The sequence below is a fragment of the Nicotiana tabacum genome, chromosome 20, assembly GCF_000715075.1.
Source record: "Nicotiana tabacum cultivar K326 chromosome 20, ASM71507v2, whole genome shotgun sequence".
Classification (NCBI taxonomy): Eukaryota; Viridiplantae; Streptophyta; class Magnoliopsida; order Solanales; family Solanaceae; genus Nicotiana; species Nicotiana tabacum.
The window spans coordinates 136,012,479-136,028,440 of record NC_134099.1 but is presented as its reverse complement, the minus strand read 5'-3'; the positions used below and the strand labels follow the sequence as shown (position 1 = coordinate 136,028,440).

The 15,962-nt window shown below is 41.5% G+C and overlaps 1 long non-coding RNA gene across 1 annotated transcript; it reads right to left on the bottom strand.

The window, feature by feature from the left end:
* Positions 1-7,094: 7,094 nt before the first annotated feature.
* LOC142161766 (uncharacterized) lies at positions 7,095-15,955 on the bottom strand. The gene is made up of 4 exons (XR_012704009.1): positions 15,857-15,955; positions 8,872-8,932; positions 8,274-8,341; positions 7,095-7,336 (listed from the first exon to the last, which is right to left on the bottom strand). It is a non-coding gene; the product is annotated as an uncharacterized LOC142161766 (long non-coding RNA).
* Between the last annotated feature and the right edge of the window lie 7 nt (positions 15,956-15,962).

Genomic DNA, 15,962 nt, shown 5'->3' with positions numbered 1-15,962 from the left:
TTGAACTGATCCAAAACTCACACTTGGAGAATTTTGCATAAAACTTCTCCTCCCTCAATCTCTACAACACAACTCTTAAATGCTCTGCGTGCTCCTCCTGGCTACGCGAGTACACCAAAATATCATCAATGAAAACTATGACAAAGGAGTCGAGATAAGGCCAGAACACGTTGTTCATCAGATGCATGAACGTTGCTAGGGCATTGGTCAGCCCAAAAGATATCACCAAGAACTCATAATGACCATATCTGGTCATGAAAGCTGTTTTAAGAATATTCGAGTCCCTGATCTTCAACTGTGTAAGCACGTGATTTTTGCCCTATATGAGAATTACTACCAGAAAATTCAAAATAAAATGATTTTCCTTGGTGTGCAATTTTGAGTATTTTTGTGACATTTTTGGATAATTATTTGTATTTGTCTTTGCATGTTTATTTGTTAAATTAATAAAAAAATACAAAAATATGTCGCATTTTGCATGTAGGATTTAATTTTATAATTTGTTAGTAATTAAGTTTGTTTACAAAAAATGAAAACTACAAAAATAGGCATCTTTTGCATTTTTAGCATTTAATGTCCAAATATACAATTTTATGCTTAATTATTACTTAATTATGCGTTAATTGTTATTGGGAGTTAATTTGCGCTTTTATAACTTAATTTAGTTCTTAATAATAATTTAAGTATTTTTAGAATTTAGTTTCAGAAAAATAAAAGAAGAAAAGAGAACAAAAATACAAAGAAAATCGAATTGGGCTACTTCTTCAATCTTCAAACCACAGGCCCAAATAATTGCCCAAACCTTCCCCATGACCCGGCCCACTTCAAACCGGGTCGACCCGGTCTGCCCCATTAACCCAAATACCCAACACCCCTCTTCATTTTTTCTTGCAAAACACAAAAGAAAAACAAAAGAAGAAAAACCCTAAAAAAACACAAAATGATCCCCCCCCCCCAACCTTTGCTTCTTCTTCTCCATCTCCATTTACACAACCATGGCAGCCTTTCCACCTCTTCACGCCCAGAACAAGCTCCAACACCATCGTCGCTGCCTCATCGAGCTCGAGCAAGAGCTCGCATGGTCGTTGGTCGCCTTCTCCGTCAACCTTCTCCAAAACGACCTGTTTCTCCTCCTTCACGCCACTGTTGCTGCTTCCGCTTCAGCTTTCTTCATCCCCGTATTCTTCCTCGACGACCATATATGCAGAACGCCGCAACAGTCGACAACCATAGTTGCTGCCTGCTCCGCCATTGTTGTTCGCTGCAGCCTTCTTCACCGCAGTTGTTTCTGCCTTCATCGAGGCTCGTCGCCGTTGCTTCTCCTCCTTCTACCATGGCAGCTGACGCTGCTTCTCCTCCTTCGACGAACAGCTGCTCCCAGCCAAATGACCCTACTGTGCAGTGTGCACGTCGAGCAGCTTGAGGCCAAAACAAGCCTCTACTACTGCGTCGTTTGCTTCACTTCTTCGTTTGCTTCTTAAATTCGCCTTCATCGTCATTTGTTCGAAGCTTTGGTTGGGAAACAGTCCGTACATATTTCGTTTCGATCCGGTTAGTAGATTTCGAGTTTATTTTTGTCCGTATTTTTTTTTGATATTTCTCGAATCTAAAATCGGTAGATATTTGATTTTTTGTTTTGTTCATGTTCATATGTTTTGTTGAATTAATTTTCAGATTTCAAATGGAAATTTAATTAGTTGTTTTTCATGTTTATTTCATGTTTGTTTTATTGTTTAGGTAAAAATTTGTTAGTTTAATGTTTGTTAGATTCAAATTGAAATTTAATTAATTATCTCTTCAATTTGTTTCATGTGTTGTTATGTATTTTCCAGAAATTACTAATGTTGTTTGAATCGTTTGAATCCGTCATGTTTGTTGCTTAAAAATAGATTTAATTCATGTTCATTTTTGTTTGAAGTTCATTTTAAATCCAGTGATTTAATGTGAGTTTATATTTTGGTTTTTGATTCGTTGATGAATCATGTATTGTGTTGTTAATATTGTTGTTCCTTGCTTATCCATTTTTTGGTCTAAGTTAACCAGGATTGGTTCCCGATATGGTTAATTTATTTCCATTAATTTAGAGTTATGTTGTTCATCGTGTTCATGTGATTTGTTGTTGAAGATTGTTGAGAAATTGGTCATCTTGGCTATATTTTGGTTAAGTTATGATTAATTGATTGTTTAGAGTTGATGGGGTAGTTTGGTAAATTGCATTACATTCAGGGGTAGAATGGTAATTGCAATAAGGTCAGAGGGGTAGTTTGGTAATTGAACATTATTTTAATTCTTTATGTTAAGCATGGGGGACAAAATATAATGGGGTGGTGTTTGATATAATTGTTTAACATAATAGGACAAAACATAATGTAGTGGAGGGGGATATTGTATTTGTTTATGTTAGGCATGGGGGACAAATTGTAATGGGTTGGGTTGATGAATTTATTTAATGTAGGCATGGGGAACAAGGTTTAAAATAAAGAAAACATTAAGTAGTGGGGACAAAACATGCCTTGGGGGAATAATTTCGGGTTGGGGATTCAAGACTTGTCTTGCTATATATATAGGGTCATTTGACACATTAAAGGGGACTTGAATTAAAAAAGGGAGGAAGGTTAGAGATTATTATTGGGAGAATATTTTTGAGAGTAATACATTCTGAAAAATTTCAAGAGTGTTAGAGAGTAAAAGAGAAAGACAACTTGAACTTCTACTTGAATAATTTCCGTTTGCTTTTCTCGAGTGTTATTCAAAAATCATTAAACCACTGCATCTTGTGTCCGTCGCTCTTCTGCTTTGACTGTGATTGCACTTTGGTATTGTTGGGTTTTCAATCTGTTACTGGGTTATTCTACTGGTTGTTACTGGTTTGCGGTGTTGCTGAACCTGCTGTTGCTGTGTTATTATTGCTGCTGACTCCTACTTCTTTTCTTCTTGTACTGCCATTTCCAGGTACACATTTGTACACTCTCGGTTTGAAGCGAAATGAAATATTAATCAGGCTTTGTTCCTGTTCTGATTTGTGTTTGAATACAATTTTCCTTTCTTTGTATAAAAATGTAGTTGATTGATTAATGAATAATGATGTTGCATATGTATAACTTTTTCATCTAATGATGTTAGTTTAAATTAATCGAAGAATAGCTAATCTGTTTTGATATTATTGGGCGTCAATCTCATGTTCCAGTATTATTAAATAATAGAATATAGAACGGAAGCAATCTCTCTTTGTACAAATTCGATTGCAATTTTCCATTTTTGCATTAGCCGTAAATTAATAACTAATAAGTTTGACTTTTTCAGCATGTAATTAATTGAGGGATTTCCTTTTATTTTTAGAGACGAACTTAATAGAAAAATGTAGTCACTATAGGTTTATCCTTAAAATAAAATGAGACGAGCCTCGATCAACAAAAATGCACAAGCTGCGGGGCCCTCTAAATGTATATATTAAATTATTTAGAATTCGGGACAGGCCGCTTAGCGAATTTTACGGCCTTCCCAAAATAACAAATACGCTAGTTGCTTAAGGCGCACCTTTAATAATTTTACTTTCTTAAACTCGGGTGCACATTTATGTGACCTAAATCCAAATCTCAACGGAGTCGAAATGTGTCTCTAATCACGGGTACATTGATTGTGACGTGGTTCGAGATGTGTGTCCATGACGTTGCAAATTCCTTTCAAAAAATAAGAATGAGATGAGCCTCGCCAAATAAAAATACAAAATTGCGGGGCCCTCAGTAAATATTTGCTTTAAAATTGTTTAGACTTCGGGATGGACCGTTTAGTAAAATTCCACGGCCCTACCCAAAGTAAATGATACGCTAGTTGCTTTAGGCGCGTATTTAATAATTTAACCTTCTTAAACACGGGTGCACATTGATGTGACCCAAATCCAAATCTCAACGGAGTCAAAGTGTGTCGACGACCACGGGTACATTGATTGTAACGCGGTTCGAGATATATTTTCACAACGTTGCAATTCCTTGTAAAAAAAATTAATAATAATAATTATGAAAGCGGTAAAAAGTTAAAATTTGCACATAAGTTCATATTTGTATAAAAATCAGATAATCAAGCCGAATATAACAGTTGAGCGACCGTGCTAGAACCACGGAACTCGGGAATGCCTAACACCTTCTCCCGGGTTAACAGAATTCCTTATCCGGATTTCTGGTACGCAGACTGTAATATGGAGTCATTCTTTTCCTCGATTCGGGATTAAAATTGGTGACTTGGGACACCCTAAATCTCCCAAGTGGCGACTCTAAAATAAATAAATAAATCCCGTTTCGATTGTCCTTTAATTGGAAAAAACTCCCTTGTATCCTCTCGGGTATGTAAAAAGGAGGTGTGACAAACTGGTGATAGATTGAACGGAGATCAATTTTGGAGAACACTCTCGCTCCCTGAAGTTGGTCGAATAAATCATCAATGCGAGGCAAAGGATACTTGTTCTTAATTGTTACCTTGTTCAATTGCCTATAATCAATGCACATCCTCATAGTGTCATACTTTTTCTTCACAAATAAAACTGACGCATCCCAAGGTGACACACTAGGCCGAATGAATCCCTTATCAAGGAGTTCCTGAAGCTGCTCCTTTAATTCCTTTAACTCTACTGGTGTCATACGATACGACGGAATAGAAATGGGCTGAGTGCCCGGCACTAGGCCAATACCAAAATCAATATCCCTATCAGGTGGCATGCCCGGCAGGTCTGCATGAAACACATCGGGAAAATCCCTCACAACTGGAACAGAATCAATACTGGGAGTCTCAACACCGACATCCCTCACAAAGGCTAGATACGAAAGACAACTCTTCCCAACCATACGCTGGGCTTTCAAGAATGAGATCACTCTACTGGGAACATAATCAGTCACACATCGCCACTCAATCTATGGCACACCCAGTATAGTCAATGTGACTGTCTTAGCATTACAGTCCAGAATAGCACGACACGGAGATAGCCAATCCATGCCCAATGACATCGAAATCCACCATACACAATAATAATATATCCACATGGGTCTCCAGACCCCCAGTGGTCACCACACACAACCGGTAGACACGGTCTACAACAACAGTATCGCCCACCGGGGTAGATACATAAACAGGTGAAGTAAGAAACTCACAGGGCGTACCCAAATAACGAGCAAAGTATGATGAAACATAAGAAAAGGTAGAACCGAGATCAAATAATACAGAGGCATCTGTGCGGCAGACTGAAACAATACCTGTAATAACAGCATCTGAAACAATAGCATCAGATCTGCCTGGAAGTGCATAGAAACGGGCCTGACTGCCACCTGATCGACCTCCCCCTCTAGGGCGACCCCTAGATGACTGACCTCCACCTCTAGCTGGCTGGGTGGGTGGTGGTGAAGTAACTGGCGTTGAAGCCGATGAATGACCCCTTTGCTGAGATGAACTCGCAAAATGACGAGGGTACTGCCTCCACATGTGACCCATCTCTCTGCACTCATAACAACTCCCAGGTGCTGGAGAAGGGGACTAAAGGGAACCCCTCGCATCAGAATGACTAGATGATGCACATGGCATAGAAGAGCCCTGAATTGATGGCCCTGATGAGAACTGTGAGAACCATGACCCGATGACGCCCTACGATAACCTGGGTGAGCTAGCTGAGCATGCCTGAATGGAAGCCTCTGCCATGTTGAAACTGACCTCTCGAAGGAGCACCACTATAGCTACCAGATCCTCGAGGCCTCTTGGCCTCCCTCTCCTCTCGCTTCTGGCGACAAACAAACTCAATCTCACGGGCAATATCCACAACCTCCTCAAAAGTAGCACCAGTCACCCTCTTACTGGTCATGAGTATACGAAGTTGATAAGTGAGGCCATCAACAAACCTCCTAATCCTCTCTCTATCTGTCGGAACCAACCAAATATCATGACGAGCTAACTCGGAGAACCTCATCTCATATTGAGACACAATCATCTCTCCCTGACGCAACCACTCAAACTCCCTACGCAACTCCTCTCTGGGAGACTGCGGCACATACTTCTCCAGAAAGAGAACGGAGAACTGCTGCCAGGTAAGAGGTGCTGCACCAACAGGCCTACGCCTCTCAAAAGTCTCCCACCAAGTGAAGGCAACTCCAGAAAACTGATACATAGTGAAAGCGACCCCGCTGGTCTCCAGAATACCCGTTGTACGAAGCATCCTCTGATACTTATCCAAGAAACCTTGGGCATCCTCGCCCTCTGCACTACTGAAAGTCGGAGGCTGAAGTCTACCAAACCTCTCCAACCTACGCTACTCGTCCTCTAGCATGGCAGGAACTACATAGTCCTAAGCAGCTGCAACCGGCTGGGCTGGATGTGCCCCCGACGTCTGAAGTCCCTGCACGACCTTCTCAGGTGTGCAAGCGGCGTGAGTCTAATTGCCTCCCCCGGCCTAAGAAGTAGCTGCGACTGTAGTGGCTGAAACCGCCTGAGCTAGGCCAGTGCAAACTGATAGAATCTGAGCTAAGGCCTCCTAAAGACCCGGAATCACAATGGGCACAACTGGTGCCTAAGCTGGTGCTGATGGAGCGTCTGCAACTAGGACCTGATCCTGAACCGGGGCGGTTGGTGGATATGCAGGTGCTGCCCTAGCTGCTGTGCGGGCCACACCTCTGCCCCTACTACGACCACGACCGCATCATCGGCCTCTAGTGGCCACAGCTGGTGGTACTGGTGGTCGTCCATCCTTACCAGTAGCGCATGTCCTCACCATCTACGAGAGAATAGAATAACAGAAGTTTAGTACTCGGATCAACAAATTCGCACGACATGAATTTCAAGAATATGAAGTTTTTCCTAAAGGTTCTGCAGCCTCTCGAGGATAAATACAGACGTCTCTGTACCGATCCGCAAGACTCTACTAAACCTGCTCATGACTCGTGATACCTATGTAACCTAGGCTCTAATACCAACTTGTCACGACCCTAAACCCGGACCCGATCGTGATGGCGCCTCTCGTGAAGACAAGGCCAGTCAACACTTCCTATTTCAATTTTTAAGTAGTTAAATAATAAGATTCGAGTCTAAAGCATAAATAACCCAAGGTTTAAGTAGTCAACAGTACAATTATGCGGAAGAACAACCCAACACAGCCCGATATCGGGGTGTCACTAGTCATGGGCATCTACAAGTTCTAATACAAGTTTGACAAGTCTATAAACTATTACAGACTGTCTGATAAAGAGATAGAAATGATAAGGGGGAGAAATACGGGACTGTGGACGCCAAACAGCTACCTCGTGGACTCCAAAATCTGCCGGGAGCTCTCAACTCACACTGGCAGGATCCGCAACGCCTGAATCTGCACATGGGGTGCAGGGAGTAAAGTGAGTACTCCAACTCAGTGAGTAATAATCATAAATAAAGACTGAAAGTAGGAAATCACGTAAGGTGCATTACATGCTATAATGATGCAGTAAAACCATTAAAACGGTGAATCAGTAAAGGTACGAATAATCATATAAGTCCAATTTAAACTTCAGGAAATACCTTTTCAACAATTAAACAGATAAATGACAAACAAATAAGACAGATAAGCACATAAAGGTTTTTTCCCCTCTGGCACAACGTCAACAATACCATCCCCTCGGGTTATCTCTCACATCACAATGGGTACCCGCGTTCACTGGGAGTGTGCAGGCTCCTGGAGGGGACCCTTACGGCCCAAACGCAATATCAAGCCATCTCGTGGCATCATCACTAGGCTCTCGGCCTCATATCAACAAGCCACCTCGTGGCGTACATATCTCAGGCCCTCGGCCTCATAATCAATATCAAATATTTCCTCACAACATAGGCCCTCGGCCTTCCTCAGTCAAAATCCTCACAAGCCACTCGGGCAATAGTAAAACACGATTCTCAACCTAAAATATCATTTAAAAGATCATTTAAGTGTCAAAACAGAGTAAACATGGCTGAGTACGAAAACAGTGAAATATAACATGACTGAATTCAAGTATAAAGTCAAAACAGTGAGGAAATATTAATAAAAGTCCCTGAAGGGTTCAAATAGTTGGCACGAAGCCCAAATATGACATTCATCCCAAATAATGATGATAACAAATATATTTCAGTCAAACACGCGATAAGATAGTCATTCGGGACGGACTAAGTCACAATCCCCAACGGTGCACGACCCCACGCTCATCATCAAGTGTGTGCGTCACCTCAATATAGCACAATGATGTGTAAATTCGGGGTTTCATACCCTCAGAACATCATTTACAATCATTACTCACCTCAATTCGGTCAAATCTCTAGCTCGTGATGCCTTTGCCCCTCGAATCGGCCTCCACTCGCGTCGAATCTATCCAAAATTAGAATCACGGCATCAAAATATGCTAAGGGAACGAAGCCCAAGTGAAAATAATCAATTTACAACATAAATCCCCAAATTACCAAAACCTGACCCTGTCAAGCCCCAACCTCGGGAGGAGCGACCGGCGCTCAATCGAGTGATCCCAACTGAGCAAGCCTTGTTAACACTTTCTACTCAACTTAATATGATTAGGGGAAACATGTTTTCGCTTATTTAGACAATAGGAGAGGTTGAACATTCAATATTGATAGTTCATTCTATATCACAACCTTAAACCGTAGTTAAGTTCCAAGATTCCATACAGTTACAATTTAGAGAAACAAGAGTTTAAGATTACAACTTGGTTCATAGACCCATCCAACACCCGTACATAATCCACACAAACGTCTATGGAGCCTCTAAGGATACAAAAGACAAGTATGACAACGCCGGCAATAAGGCCCCGGCTATACCTCAAAAGTGAAAATCTACAACAAAAGATGTGCAACATAACCCCTTGAAGAAAAAAAGGGGCTCACCAAGACTATGGGAGGAGGATACTCCGCTACGCGCGATCGCCACTGTCCGCTATGGAGCCACCTACATTCATTTAAAAATGTAGCGCCCCCGGCAAAAGGGGCGTTAGTACCATGGAATAGTATTAGTATGTATAACTAAACACCGTCTTATTAGAAAGAACTATTATATAAGAACAAGGAAATCACAAGAGACAATCAAAGCTTTAACCGAACACTACATAATCAAATAAAGAATCATATAACTTTCACATGATTTCCATAACTTTAGTTTGGGACATTTCATATGTTCATCATTGTTCACAATACCACCACTGTCTTGAGCGGAGTCCGATCACGACCCGATCAGTTAGGTTGCCTCATTTGAGACATATACCTCAATCACCATCTCATTTTCCTTTTCCGGAATTCAATATCAGCACATTACCACCATGTGTGCAGCATGGTGTCCGATCACGGCCCGATCGGCTAGGCCGCCTTACCTAGGCGTTGTTCCTTTCTCATTAATCATCTCATTTGAATCTTTATTTCACATATATCATGTCAATTCATTGGCACTTAGGGCCGAAATTTTCACATCATGTCCACTTTCAATACCAATACTGCAATTTAGGATAACAGGCACAAACAAGAGCAAATCAAGTGTAAACATAGACAAGATTTCACATAGCTGGCATGACAATCTCAGTTTAAATCCTGAAATTGAGATCTAGGCATTCCAACACATGGTTTATATTCTTCACACATCTTTAAATTAGCAAGAATAATATATTAAACATATTGAGGCACCCCTATCACGTATATACAGTTGCAAAACCAATTCATGTGAAATAACAATCAATTCATCAATCCAATTTCAGTCTTACCACATTTGCATATACACCAACGGAGCTCAATTTCTAATAAGAGGGGGTTTTAGCCATACATACCTCAATAGAGCTTTTTTAAAATTTTTACAAAATTCCGGGACTCTTAGCAACTTCAATCTATTTTATAAAAATTACCAATCGAACCAAGAATTAGAGACATGATTAAGCTTCTAACTCATTTAAGTAAATTAACAAGCACTAAGTGTGCACTGTGATTTTAGGACCCCCTTTTGTGAGAGATTTCTACCATTGTACACCCTAATTGCTATCTTTTTAGTTCACAACCTCCCCATACCCTATTATCTTTTATGCATGCAAGAAAATCTATTCTTATACCCATGAGCCCCTAAGCTAATTACTCATTCTAATTTGAATTTCGAAACCAGAGATTAGGGCTCAAGTTCTTACCTCTTGGGGTGAAAGTCTAGCAAATTTTGCTTGAAAGTCTTCAAAGATTTGGCAAGGTTTGTGAGTTAGTTCCTCCCTCTAGAGCTCCCTCTCTCACTCTATTTGCAGTAAAAATAACATAAAAGAGGTCTAATTGGTGTTTTTAATGGAATGGGGTCGGGTTTTAAAAGTTAGAAAATAGCGACACAATCTGCGATCGCATAATGGACATGCGGCCCGCAAAATGGACCGCAAAAATGGTCCCAAAACCTGAACAAACTGTCTGGGTATGCGACAAAAATGTGGTTTGCATACCTGTTCTGTGGTCGTATAATGCACCGCAGAACTGCTTCTCACAAAAATTCCAAAGGGATTATGCGATGACTATGCGGCCTGCATATTGATTATGCGATCGCATAATTTGCCGCATAGTTGACCTCAAATTAACCATCAAACTGTCTGACTCTGCGGCGATTATGTGGTCCGCATTGCTATTATGCGATCGCATAATGGCCCGCAGAAACGCACTTTTCTGGAAATCATTATTCCTTAACTTTTAATGCGTAGATCAATCCAAAATGAATTTCTAACACATGATCCTAACTTGGCACTACGAGATTTCGGATTTTTGAATAGAAATTTTCACGGGGCCTTACAGACCCCCGGGCCTATGTCTCGAAATTCGATAATTTTTACATCAATAGATTCCTTATCTCCCCACGAGTTCATACATATCTAAAGTTCTGAAATCCGACCTCAAATGGTCCTTCAAATCCTCAATCAAAGGTCTAAGTTTCCAAGCCTTAGTTTTCCCAAACTTTGATCCTTAAATTCCATAAATTACAAGCCTAATCCGTGAAATAATACCATAGAACGAGTTTTAAATCCAAAATCCTTACCTCAATGAAGTTCCCTTGAAATTCCTCTTCAAAATCGTCCAGAAAGCTCCAAAGCCGAATTAAAAATGGTGAAATAGCTCAAAAATCGCGAAGGACACAATTTATACCTTCTGGCCCAGGCATTTTCGCATCTGCGCCAATTACCGCTTTTGCGGTACCACATTTGCGGTCAACCAACTGCTTCTGCAGTTTTGACTTAAGTTCACATGCTTCCGCATTTGCGGCATCGCAGGTGCGGTCCTCCTAACCGCTTCTGCGGTTTCTGCCTCCCTAGCTTATTTCCGCTTCTGCGGCTCCCATCCTCGCATTTGCGGCATCGCACCTGCGGTCTCCAATCCGCAGGTGCGGAAATACCAGAAGCAGAAAAATATGCAACTTCATAAAATCTCAAACTCCCCCGTCGACCATCCGAAATCATCCCGAGGCCCCCGGGACCTCAACCAAAAGCACAAACATATCCCATAACCTTATTCAAACTTGTATCAATCTTCAAAACACCTCAAACAATGTCAAATCAACCAAAACACATCGGATTCAAGCCTAAGTTTCCAAAAATCTTCTGAATTCCGCTTTTGATCAAAAACTCAACCAAACTACGTCCGAATGACCTAAAAGTTTGCACACACATCCCAAATGACAAAACGGGACTATTGCAACTCTCGGAATTCCATTCCGACCCCCTATATCAAAATCTCGCCTACCAACCGGAAATCGCCAAAATAACAACTTCGCCAATTCAAGACTAAATCTACTCCGACCCTCCAAAACTCATTCCGATCACGCTCCTAAGTCCCAAATCACCTCCCGAAGCTATCCGAACCATCAGAACTCACATCCGAGCCTTAGTCAACATCTGGTTGACCTTTCCAAACTTAAGTTTCCTCAAAAGAGACTAAGTGTCTCAAACCTTACCAAATCCTTTCCGAGCCCGAGCCAACCAACCCAATCACATATAGAACCGATAGACAATGCAATAAGAAGCAAAAATGGGGAAAACAGAGCAGTAACTCAGGAGACGACTAGCCGGGTCATCAGAGTGACAGTGACTCCAAGGCTATATTGTGAGTGCCAAGCATAGTCAACCAAATGCAAATGTTGTGAGAAGGAGCAAACGTGTGAAATTCCCTTGTAGGAAGATGTCGATTTTGTAGTCGATTTTGTAGAAGATACAGAGGCCAGTAAAAGTACTGATATTCACAAAACAAAGGCCTACACGGAGAGAACTCGAAAGAAGATAGAGAGGGGAAGAGATGGAGCAAAGTAAATTGGATGAAATTTCATGAAAAACAACGAGAAATATCTGTAGGTGTTATCTCATAGCCGGCTTACTGACCAACCTTATGTTGAAATTTGGTGAGTAAGCGGGCTATGAGATAACAATGCACCTACAGATATTTCTCCTTGTTTTCTATGGAATTTTATCCGACTTTACTCTGCTCCATCATCTCTTCCCCTGTTTATCTTTGTAGTATTTTCTCCATTACCTATCGAGTTCTCTCCCTAGGTTCTTGTTTTGTGAATAACAGTATTTTTAGTAACCTGTGTATCTTCTCCCAGTTCTCGATTTCTCTTCGGATTCTTTTTGGGTCGATAACAATACTTATGGTGAGATTTCTTCTGTTATTGTGCTTCCTTTTCTTCTTATTTGCTTTGCTTCTTCTTTACACAGTGGTATTTGATTAAAATTGGTATGTGTTTATTTTAGATAAGAAGTGTGATTGACTTTGTCCTCTTTGTTGTTTGATTTAGAATTGAAATTAGGGATTTCTGTTTTCAGAGAAAGAACATGCTTAATGGCACACTTTCCCTCGGTTTCATTTTATGTGTTTTAGCAACAACAACAACAACAACGACCCAGTATAATCCCACAGGTGGGGTCTGGGGAGGGTAATATGTACGCAGACCTTACCCCTACCCCGAAGGGTAGAGAGGCTGTTTCCAGGAGACCCTCGGCTCAAAAAAGCAGCAGGAGCCGATATATTAGTACCATAAAAATGCATAATAAAATAACAGCAATATAAGAGATATGAAATACAGAATACGAAATAGATGGCTGGTATAGTAAAACTAGCAGGTAAAGCCCTGCATCAATAGACGACCAATGACATTCTTAGTCTAACTCCTAACTGGCTAGTCTCACTCTATTGTGCTGTAGAAATATTCATAACTTTCCCTAACCTACAACCTTAATGCTCGACCTCCATAATTCCCTGTCAAGGGTCATGTCCTCAGTAATCCTAAGTCGCGCCATGTCCTGTATGATCACCTCTCCCCAATACTTCTTAGGTCGCCCTCTACCTCTCCGCGTGCCCACTACAGCCAGTCGCTCACACCTCCTCACCGGTGCATCAGTGCTCCTCCTCTGAATGTGCCCGAACCATCTGAGTCTTACTTCCCGCATCTTGTCCTCCATGGGGGCCACGTCCACCTTCTCTCGAATATCTTCATTCCTAATCTTATCCATCCTTGTATGCCCGCACATCCACCTCAACATCCTCATCTCTGCTACTTTCATCTTCTGGATGTGTGAGTTCTTTACCGGCCAACATTCAGTTCCATATAACATGGCAGGCCTAACCACTGCTCTATAAAACTTACCTTTTAGTAACGGTGGCACTTTCTTGTCACACAAGACTCCCGACGCTAACCTCCACTTCATCCACCCCACCCCTATACGGTGTGTGACATCCTCGTCAATCTCCCCGATCCCCTAAATAACCGATCCAAGGTACTTGAAACTACCCCTCTTGGGAATGACTTGAGAGTCAAGCCTCACTTCAACTCCCGCTTCCGTCGGCTCAACTCCAAATTTGCACTCGAGGTATTCTGTCTTCGTCCTGCTCAACTTGAAACCTTTAGACTCAAGAGCATGTCTCCAAATCTCTAGCCTCTCGTTGACGCCGCCTCGTGTCTCGTCAATTAGAATAATGTCATCAGCAAATAGCATACACCATGGCACCTCCCCTTGAATATGATGAGTCAGTGCATCCATCACTAGGGCAAATAGGAATGGGCTGAGCGCAGACCCTTGGTGCAACCCCGTAATAACTGGAAAGTGTTCAGAGTCGCCTCCTACTGTCCTAACTCGAGTCTTAGCTCCAGCATACATGTCTTTAATTACCCTAATATGACTAACTGGGACCCCTTTATCCTCTAAGCAACTCCATAAGACCTCCCTAGGAACCCTATCGTACGCTTTCTCCAGATCAATAAACACCATGTGGAGATCTTTCTTCCCATCCATGTACTGTTCCACCATCCTCCTAATAAGGTGGATAGCTTCTGTGGTAGATCGCCCCGGCATGAACCCGAACTGGTTGTCTGAAATAGACACCGTCCTTCGCACTCTCATCTCTACCACTCTCTCCTAAACTTTCATGGTATGACTTAGTAATTTGATGCCCCTATAGTTGTTACAGCTCTGGACATCACCTTTGTTCTTATACAATGGGACCATTGTACTCCACCTCCACTCTTCAGGCATCCTATTAGTCTTGAATATAACACTAAACAATGCAGTAAGCCATTCTACGCCTGCTCTACCCACACACCTCCACAGTTCAACCGGAATTTCGTCTGGCCCGGTAGCTCTGCCCCTTCTCATCTTACGCATTGCCTCCATGACTTCATCGATCTCAATGTCCCTACAATTACTTAATTCATGGTTACTGTCGGCATTCCTCAATTCCCCAAGTATAATATCTTGATCCCCTTCTTCACTTAGAAGTTTATGAAAGTAGGTCTGTCACCTCCTCTTAATCTGGTCATCTCCCATCAAAACTTTGTCGTCATCATCTTTTATGCACCTCACTTGGTCCAGATCCCGAGTTGTCCTCTCTCTCGCCTTAGCGAGTCGGAATAACTTCTTCTCCCCACCTTTGTTCCTTAGTTCCTCATACAGACAAGCAAAAGCTGTCGTCTTAGCCTCCATCCCTGCCATCTTCGCCTCCTTCCTAGCTACCTTATACCTTTGACTGTTCTCTCTCTTCTCCTCCTCGTCAGTGCTCCCTACTAACCGCAGGTAAGCCACCTTCTTTGCTTCCACTTTACCTTGGACAACTGCATTCCACCACCAATCTCCTTTGTGGCCACCATTGTGGCCCGTAGATATCCCTAACACCTCTCTCGCCGCCTTTCTTATACAGTCCGCCGTCGTCGACCACATTGTGTTTGCGTCCCCACTACTTCTCCAAGCTCCCATTGCCGATAACCTTCCTTCCAACTCCTTAGCTTTATCCTTAGTTAAGGCGCCCCACCTAATCCTGGGGCGTCCTTGTACTGACATCTTCTTCCTCCTTATCCTAATACAAATGTCCATCACCAAAAGCTCCCATTGTCGTCAAGCTTTATGTGTTTTAGCGTGAAGTTAAAAAAATGTAAAGAAAAAAGTGTACAAACCAAAAACGTCTTTAAATTATGATCTTAATCATATCATGTCATTCCGATAAGAGAATATCATTATAGATAAAATGTTAATTTTGGAGAGGATCCAAATGGAGAGGAATATGTGTTTCTTGTTAAGAATTGGTAACTGGTAATAGTATGTGTTTATTTCCTCAGAATGATCGATAAGACTCTTTCATCACAATATGCCATTATTTATCTCCAAAAGATAAACCATTTAAGTTGTAGGGAAAACGACTTTCTTTTCTTATTATTCCCCTCTTGTAAAAACAAACATACTACAGGGAAAAGGAATTTGAAATGATCATCTACACTATTTCATGATTCTGCCTGCCATTTCTTCAATGTTTTGCTCTACTTAAGTATCAATGATTCCATTAAATACCTAAGAGTAACCTATATGAGCAAACAGAGTAGTACATTCCATACCATATTCAAATGGAGAGAATACCCCAAATGCACGGTAATACAAGGTGGTACACAAAAAATGGATAAAGAAAACTCAATTGTACCTGTTGCGACATGTACCTACCAC